General features: G+C 46.2%; 1 pseudogene; it reads right to left on the bottom strand.

Moving 5' to 3' along the window:
* Positions 1-2,902: 2,902 nt before the first annotated feature.
* On the bottom strand, positions 2,903-7,609 carry LOC121812354 (annotated as a pseudogene).
* Between the last annotated feature and the right edge of the window lie 1,250 nt (positions 7,610-8,859).

The raw sequence follows: 8,859 nt of genomic DNA, 5'->3' as shown, positions 1-8,859 counted from the left end.
CCAACTTGGACTTTAAGGAGCCGTTCATTCTCTCCACAGCACCTCCATACTGTGGGTGATATGCACAGTGTGTTTGCAATTTGAAACCTAGTTGCTTGCTGATCTCCTTCAATGCCTGGTTCACAAAGTGAGTACCATTATCACTTGTGATTTTCCCCGGGATACCCCACCTGGGAATGATTTCTGACAGGAGGGCTTTTGCTACTGCACTGCTGTCTGCACTTTTAGTGAGGAATGCTTCTATCCACTTAGAGAACATGTCCACTACTACTAGACAATACTTCTTCCCCTCGGCTGGTGTCAATTCAATGAAATCCATCATTAGATGGTCAAAAGGCATGTCTGGTGGGGGATGTGCTGCAGTGTTTACCTGTACTGGGCGTCCCACATTGTTGGTCGCACAAATGAGACACTTTTTGCAATGCCTCTCAGCTGCTGTGGAAAACCCTTTGGTGAACCACAGCGATGTTACTGCTTGTAGCATCCCCCCTTTGGACACATGGTCTAACCCATGTGCCCATTTTAGAAACCATGGGAAGAAGTGGTTAGGCAGACATGGACGGCCATCAGGGGAGCGCCAGACAGATTCGACCAGTGTGCAGCCATGTTTGCGCCAGAGGTTTCTCTGGCTGGGACGCAAATGACTGTATAGCAGGAAGATCAGCGAGGTTAGGTGTGGACAGCGGTGCCAAGACAAGTTGGAAGGGTAGGCCTCCTTCGGCGGCTGCTTTGGCTGCTGCATCGGCGGCGGCATTTCCTTAGGAGACAGAATCAGTTTTACCTGTGTGTGCTGCACACTTCACTACAGCAATGCGAGCAGGCAGGGGGATGGCATCCAGCAGCACTGCTACCTGGTTAGCATTGAGGATGGGCTTCCCATCAGATTTCAGGAACTTTCTGTGCCTCCAAGGGAGTGATATTATACCCCTCATGTCAAACTGACAGGTCATGAATTATTCATGAGCTCCGGAAGTAATCGCTCCGGAAGTATGAAGTAATTAAGGAAGTAATAAAAATATGATATTCATAAAAATATGATATTCATAAAAATATGATATTCATAGAAATATGATATTCATAAAAAATATGATATTCATAAAAAATATGCTAGTTCATAGCTCATTGCTTTCCCCCCTAAAAACAACTAATGGATTATTTAGATACTTTCTTATATATCAAATATCATTCTTTTATTTCTTTAAGCCATTAAATTTTTGTAAATTTTTTTATGCTCAAAAAACGCCATCTGGTGGCGGGTCAGTGTGTGGGCGCGCCCGCCCGAAACTGTGTGTCTGGGCGCGCGGGGGCGCGTCCGTGTCTCCGGACCGTGCTCTCTTGGGCTCCGAGAGAATCCTAAATCCTTAGTCTTTTTTCTCAAATTCAGCGCCCCGCGGCTCCCTTCATGCTCAGCCAAACAAAGCCAAAACTCCTTTTAAAAAAAAATTCTCCGCGATTTCTCCAAATCCCTAGAATAACTTGTTAGCTACCCCTCTATTCCCAAAAACCTTATATTCGATAACAGGGAAAATCCTTAGTCTTTTTTCTTCAAAAACTTCCCTCTTACTAGCAAGCTCTAAAATTCAACCCACACTCTAAGTTCTACCTCGCTCTTAATCTCCGATCCACAACTTCTTGCAGAGCACAATTTTTTCCTGCTTGTTCGCTCCCTGCTCTGCTCCCGAATGCGCTGCTTACCTCGTTTGAAAATTCCCCCCTTAGACCAACTCCGCCTCACTGCGCCCCGCTGCCAATCACATAACCCTTGCACCGCTCCCTTTGCACTCCGGTTAGCCAATCCGCTCCAGGTCCGATTTTATGATCTCCCGCTGCGGTTAAGACTACCCTCGAGCTCCCAGAAGACCTCTGACTTCAGACATATCAACAACTGGCGCCGCTCAGACTGCTTGTGAGCTCAACAGCCATGAAACCAGGGATCAACAACTGCCTTCGCGTGTCCTATGTGCATATCACTCGGTAAGTGTTAAGCTTCCCCGTCTAACTACATTTTCGCATTTTCCTTTTTACCATTCTGTCAAAAAAGCTTTTTCATCTTCAAAAGCCATCCAAAATAGGCTCTGTAACACTTGGAATACACTTTTTAAAACATATATAAGCTTGCCTCTAACACTCAGAGCTAAAAAGGGCGTTTGTAAGTTAAACTATAGCAGCGATCATGGCCTCATCAGGGCGCAGTGAGGCGGAGTTGGAGAAAAAAGACTAAGGATTTTTTCAGGATTTCCCCTGTTATCGAATATAAGGTTTTGGGAATAGAGGGGGTACCCTAACAAGTTATTGTAGGGTTTTGGAGAAAACGCGGAGGGTTTTTTAAGGAGTTTTCCCTGCTTATGTTTCTAAGGATTAGGTTAAGGGGGCTGCGGGGATCGCGAGTTTTTTCTGAGTATGAGTTTTATTCTAAATCTACAAATGCATATAAATCGAAATAAAGTTTTCCCCCAAGGCATGCAGCATGTGTTTGTGGCCATACTGAACGTTACAAAAGCACAAGTTTAACTAAACAATTTTAATATGGTTTAATACATTTTTAAACACATGAGCACGGAGCCCGAGAGAGCACGGTCCGGAGACACGAGACACACAGCCTCGGGCGGGCGCGCACACACACTGACCCGCCACCAGATGGCGTTTTTTGAGCATAAAAAGTAAAAAAAACTTTTTAATGGCTTTAAAAAATAAAAGAATCCTATTTTGATATATAAGAAACTTTCTAAATAATCAATTAGTTGTTTTTAAGGGGGAAAAGCAATGAGCTATGAATATCATATTTTTATGAATATCATATTTTTATGAATATCATATTTTTATTACTTCCTTAATTACTTCCTACTTCCGGAGCGCTCATGAATAATTCATGACCTGTCAGTTTGACATGAGGGGTATAATATCACTCTCTCCTCCACAAGGTGCCAAAATCATGCACCACACCGAACGCGTAGCGAGAGTCAGTGTAGATGGTGGCCGACTGACTCTCCGTGAGTTTACAGGCTTCTGTGAGCGCCACAAGTTCTGCAGTCTGTGCTGAGAAGTGTCTGGGCAATGAGCCTGAAACGAGAGTGGCATGATCAGAACACACAGCAAAACCCACCCGGTTAGTTCCACGTGAATCACGGGAAGAGGAACCATCTACATATAACACTATGTCAGAGTTCTCGATGGGAACATCTAACAAGTCAAGCCGAGGTGTACAAGTTTCACCCAATACAGCAGTGCAGCTGTGTGGCTCACCATCCTCTGGCGTGGGAAGAAGAGTGGCTGGGTTAAGTGTTGTGCATCGCTTCACTGTGATGTTGGGCATGTCAAGCAGTATGGAAGAATACCTGAGCCAGCGAGCTGCAGAAAGGTGTGAAGTTTTCTGCTCCAGCAAAATGAGAGAAACTGCATGGGGTACCTGCACTGTCAGAGGAGAGTATCCTACAATGTCACGTGAGGCGAGCACGGCCTTCTCACACGCAGCTACTGCTCGTAGGCATCCAGGCAGTCCCGCAGCTACTGGGTCAAGCTTGGAAGAGTAATAACCCACCGGGCGAAGTGAATCACCATGCTGCTGTAAAAGAACAGAAGACATGAAACCATTCTTTTCATCCACCATTTGTGTATATGGTTTGGATGGGTTTGGAAGCGCTAAAACGGGCGCTGTTTGTAGCAGCTTTTTCAAGGAAATGAAGGCAGCTTCAGCCTGTGGTGTCTAAGAAATGCGATCATTGGCTGACAGACTTGCACCATGAATGAGCGAAGTAAGTGGAGCCTCCACAGAGGAGTAGTGTGGAATGAAATTGCAGCAGTATAATGTGGTTCCTAGGAATGACATCATCTGATTTTTTGTGAGGGTTTTGGAATGGTCATCACAGCTTCCACCCTCTTGGAGGAAATCTGGTGAGAGTTGTAAGAAATCACATGCCCTAAGAATGTGACTTGCTCTTTACAAAACTGTAGTTTTGACTTACTAGCCTTGTGGCCCTTGTGATGCAAATGTGTCAGTAAAGTGAGAGAATCTGCCAGACACTGCTCTTGTGTGGGTGCACACAGTAGCAGATCATCGACATATTGAAGTAACACTGTGCCTTGGGAGAGGATCAAGTCTAACAGAGTCTCTTAAGGCAGCATTGTAAATCGTGGGGGACTCAAAGTAGCCTTGACACAACCAAGTGAATGTATAAGCCTTTCCCTGGAACTCAAAAGCAAACCAGAACTGGCTATCTGGGTGAACTGGAACAGAGAAGAATGCATTAGTCAGGTCAGCAACAGTAAACCACATAGCCTCAGATGGTATTTGGGACAAAATGATGTGGGGGTTCGGAACCACAGGGGCTCTGGGGATTACAGCCTTGTTCACAGCTTGTAAGTCCTGCACAAATCGCCACTCAACAGGCTCATTTGGTCCTCTGATTTTCTTCACAGGGAATAGTGGAGTGCGAACCAGAGAGGTGGGGCATGGGATAATTACTCCAGCCTTTAACAGGGATTCAAACACAGGAGTAATCCCCTCTATGGCTTCCTGTTTCAGGGGATATTGTCTTTAGCATGGTCTAAAAGAGGACTTTGGAGTGATTACCACTGGCTCACAATCTTTAATTAGGCCTACATCATACTTGGATGAGGCCCACAGGCCGTCAGGCACCTCTGTCAGCAGGGGGTGTGGGGAGTTTAGAGGAGGTGTCGTTTGAAGCAGACAATGTGAGACAGCTATGTTCACTAGCTCAACTGAGCGGACACAATGGACTGTATACGTCACGGTTTTTCTGTAGGCTTTCATTTCTCGAGAAAACAACACTGTGGGATCCTCTGTAGGCTCCCAATCGCAAGCGCAGTAGCACCGGTGCATAAATTCTCCCATGTCTTCCCACTGGCAGCTGTGAGCTTTTGCCAGCAGAACATGTGGGACGGATGCCTCCATAGTAAACCTGTTTCTTTGCTCATCAGTGAGAGAAATCGCAAGCGCAGCAAATGTGGAGCTCCAAAACATACATGTCACAGTTAGTAAATCATTTCCAGTTCTGCACCATTCTTCCTCATAACTGTCATCAGGGCCATGCAGAGAAAAGTGAGATGTGCAACTCAACTCTCCAGGAGCCATAAAACAGACATCTGGAGGCATGCAGTTGCGAGTCACTTGTATGAATTCTGTAACAAGCGGCCACTCCTCCAGCTTCCACCCGTAAGCGAAAGCTGGAGTCACGGGGTTATATTTCACCATCATATAATCATAGTCAGATTGCGTGATTGTTAATGCCATTATAGCAGGAAATTAAACTTATTTTCAGCTTGCACATCAAATCTCTGGCAAGCAACTTGACCGGGCACAGGTCTGACCACAGAAACCCGTGTGTGAATTTTCTACCCTGTCCGTCTACACAACACAGGGGTATGGTGAAATTTTCTCTCCGTATGGTTCCTTTTTTTTTTTTTTTTTTTTGCCTGTCCCGTTTGGCTCTTTTGCCATCAGAATTGTTGTCTAAAGGCAAAGAAAGATGCCCAACGGATTTACTTTACCAAATTGACCATCCCAGCCTTGCCATAATGGTCCATTTGATTCACCTTTTATTGTTTATTTTATTTTCACTTACTGAATATGGGACAGACTTGACTGGGGGAAAGAAGGGGAGAAAGAAAGAGGGAAAGAGAAACAGCTGAGAAGAGGGACGGGAAGAAATCAGAATCAGAATCAGAAAGGGTTTTATTGCCAAATGTTGAGCAGGTTTACAACATTAGGAAATTGCTGCGGTGCTTCAGTGCAAACATACTGTCATAAAAATATAAAAATAAGAATAAGAATTAAAAGTGCTAAGTGGATAGATATATACATGATATATACATGAGTGCAGGTGGTGATCAGTGCCAAACATGGAATGATGCAGTGAACACAGCGTAGGGTCATGTGTTAGTGGTGGGAACAGTCATACGGTTATTGTTCATGTGTCCGACAGCAGAGGGGAAGAAACTGTTCTTATGGCGAGAGGTTCTGGTGCGAATGGACCGGAGCCTCCTGCCTGAGGGGAGCAGGTCAAACAGACTGTGTCCAGGGTGAGAAGGGTCAGCTGAGATCCGAGCTGCACGCCGCAGTGTCCTGGAGGTGTACAGGTCCTGCAGAGATGGGAGTCTGCAGCCAATCACCTTCTCAGCAGAGCGCACAACACGCTGCAGTCTCTGTTTGTCCCTGATAGTGGCTCCAGCGTACCACACGGTGATGGAGGAGGTGAGGATGGACTCGATGATTGCAGTGTAGAATTGCATCATCGTCCGTGTTGGCAGGTTGAATTTCTTCAGCTGCCTCAGGAAGTACATCCTCTGCTGGGCTTTCTTAATGACGGAAGTGATGGTGGGCTCCCACTTCAGGTCCTGGGTGATGGTGGTACCCAGGAAGCGGAACGAGTCCACAGAGGTGATGGGGGTGTCAGTCAGGATGATGGGGGGGAGTGGAGCTGTGTGCTTCCTGAAGTCCACAATAATCTCCACTGTCTTCTGGGCATTCAGCACCAGGTTGTTGTGGCTGCACCAGGACACCAGACGTTCAACCTCCCTCCTGTAGGCAGACTCATCCCCGTCCGAGATGAGTCCGATAACGGTGGTGTCATCTGCAAACTTGATTAGCTTGACAGACTGGTGGGTGGAGGTGCAGCAGTTGGTGTACAGGGAGAAGAGCAGAGGAGAAAGAACACAGCCCTGAGGGGAGCCGGTGCTGATGGTCCGGGAGTCCGAGACATTCTTTCCCAGCCTCACATGCTGCTTCCTGTCCGTCAGGAAGTCAGTGATCCACCGGCAGATGGGATCAGGCACATTCATCTGGGAAAGCTTGCCTCGGAGATGGTCTGGAAGGATGGTGTTGAAGGCACATAAGATCAACAGAACACAGTGTGCTTTGAGGTAGGAGCCAAAAAGGGTGTAGTTTGTGGGTGTGATCACCCGTGTGTACACCTGTGAGCATGGACGCGTTTGTTTTTTTGTTTTTTAAAAGGTTCCTTCATGTAATGATCTGCTAGAGGGTGTGGGGGGGCCACAGCCCCGTCCTCCAGGGCATGAAGCAGGTATGGAGGAGATCAAAACTCCAGACATCCAGAGGCCCCCAGAACACAAGAGACCAAGGAAGACCAACAGAGGGGCAGTCTCTGTCTGGTTCCTGATGCGGACACAGAATGAGTGAACTTCTCACCTAGCACGGGCTGGGGTGAGAGAGAATCTGTGCGTAGTACAGAGTGGGTGGCCCCGGAATCTACAAGAAATTCTACTTCCTGATTACAAACTAACATTTTATACAAGGGCAGTGATTTATAAGGCGCGCAATTTAAATGTACATATGTACCAGCTGGTGACAAAGAAACGTGTTCTACATGCTCAAAAGTGTGATGTATTAAAGTGTGTGTGTCTGCGTGTAAAACACTTTCTACATCAATGGGTGTGTGTATGTGTGTGTGATTTTCACTTCCCTGTTCTGATGAGGTGGGCAAACCACAGCCTGAAGCGTACTCTGGCGTCCTTTCCCCCCGGTCTCAGTCCGCCTGCACCCATCGCCTACCCTGCGCTTGGTCATTTTGGTGTTGATGATGTTCGAGTCTGGGATAGCCTCAGTTAGGGCAATTCCGCTTCCAGTGTCCATGCTCGCCACAGAAAAAAAACAGGCTTCTGGATCCCCTCTCCACTGTTGTCGTTCTCGATCTCGCCGATCCCGTCTTGTTCCCTGGCCTCGGCCATGCCAACTGCCTCTGTCATGGGAATCTCCCTGTGAGTTTGTCGCAGCTTTATACAGCGTTATGGCTGCATTGTGGAGGTCTGTGCTCTGCTTTTCCTCTCATCAAGACGGTTCTGAGCATGGCGGGCATGGCGTCGCAGTTCCGTTAACCGAGGTTCATCTTCTCCCCCCACATATGAACGCCTCACCTCGGCTGCCACGTCTGGTCTCAGTCCCTGGAAAATATGGCCGCAGAGATGGTGCTCATATGTGGAGGCAGAGGTGCCCGTCATCTTTGGGTATTCCACCATTAACTTCAAACACAGTTGTAGTGCGATGTATGAAATCGTCCACAGATTTATCCTTTCTTTGCTTGCAAGCCTGAATCTTTGCCATGTACCTTGTTGGCATAATACCTACTTTCTTATCAAATCAAATCAAATCAAATCACTTTTTATTGTCACATCACATGTGCAGGTACATTGGTACAGCACATGCGAGTGAAATTCTTGTGTGCGAGCTTCACAAGCAACAGAGTTGTGCAAAATACAATAATATAAACAGGCAAAATATACGAATGGCTAAATCTGAAACTAATAAATATATGTACAATATATAATAGTATATATATATATATCATATGTATATATATATATATATATATATATATGTGTGTGTGTGTGTGTATGTGTGTGTGTGTGTGTGTGTGTGTAGATATGTATATGTGTGTGTGTGTATACAAATATTTTACAAATTAAATAGAGTCAATAAATAAAATATATTAAAAAAAAAAGGTGGGTTACTGCAGTACAATATTCACGGTTTTCTCCATGCTCATAGGTCAGGTGTCGTATCCTCAGCTTAGGATCAGGCAAGTGAGGTGATATTCTCCTCAGGTCGCATGGTTTCAGCTTGCCTGCCACTGCGCGTCTAATTTCTTGACCCATGGGATGATATTCTTGGCAGAAAATTAGGAGCTGCTCACCGAACCTTGCTCCCGACATGAGAGGGTCAGGTAGATGGATTGTGGCGTTGGCTCTAAACAGAAAACTCTCTATCACCTGTGTGAATTTCCCCCAGTCTGGGGTCAAGTCTTCCTGTGTGAGCTTCCGTCTCCTGGGAGACATTCACCAGTTTCTCACCGTCTGTTTCCCAGTGTGAATGAGGTGTGAACCAGA

The sequence above is a fragment of the Haplochromis burtoni genome, unplaced genomic scaffold (assembly GCF_018398535.1).
Source record: "Haplochromis burtoni strain Fernald_Lab_line unplaced genomic scaffold, NCSU_Asbu1 Contig_552, whole genome shotgun sequence".
Classification (NCBI taxonomy): domain Eukaryota; kingdom Metazoa; phylum Chordata; class Actinopteri; order Cichliformes; family Cichlidae; genus Haplochromis; species Haplochromis burtoni.
This window is presented reverse-complemented; position numbering and strand designations above follow the sequence as displayed.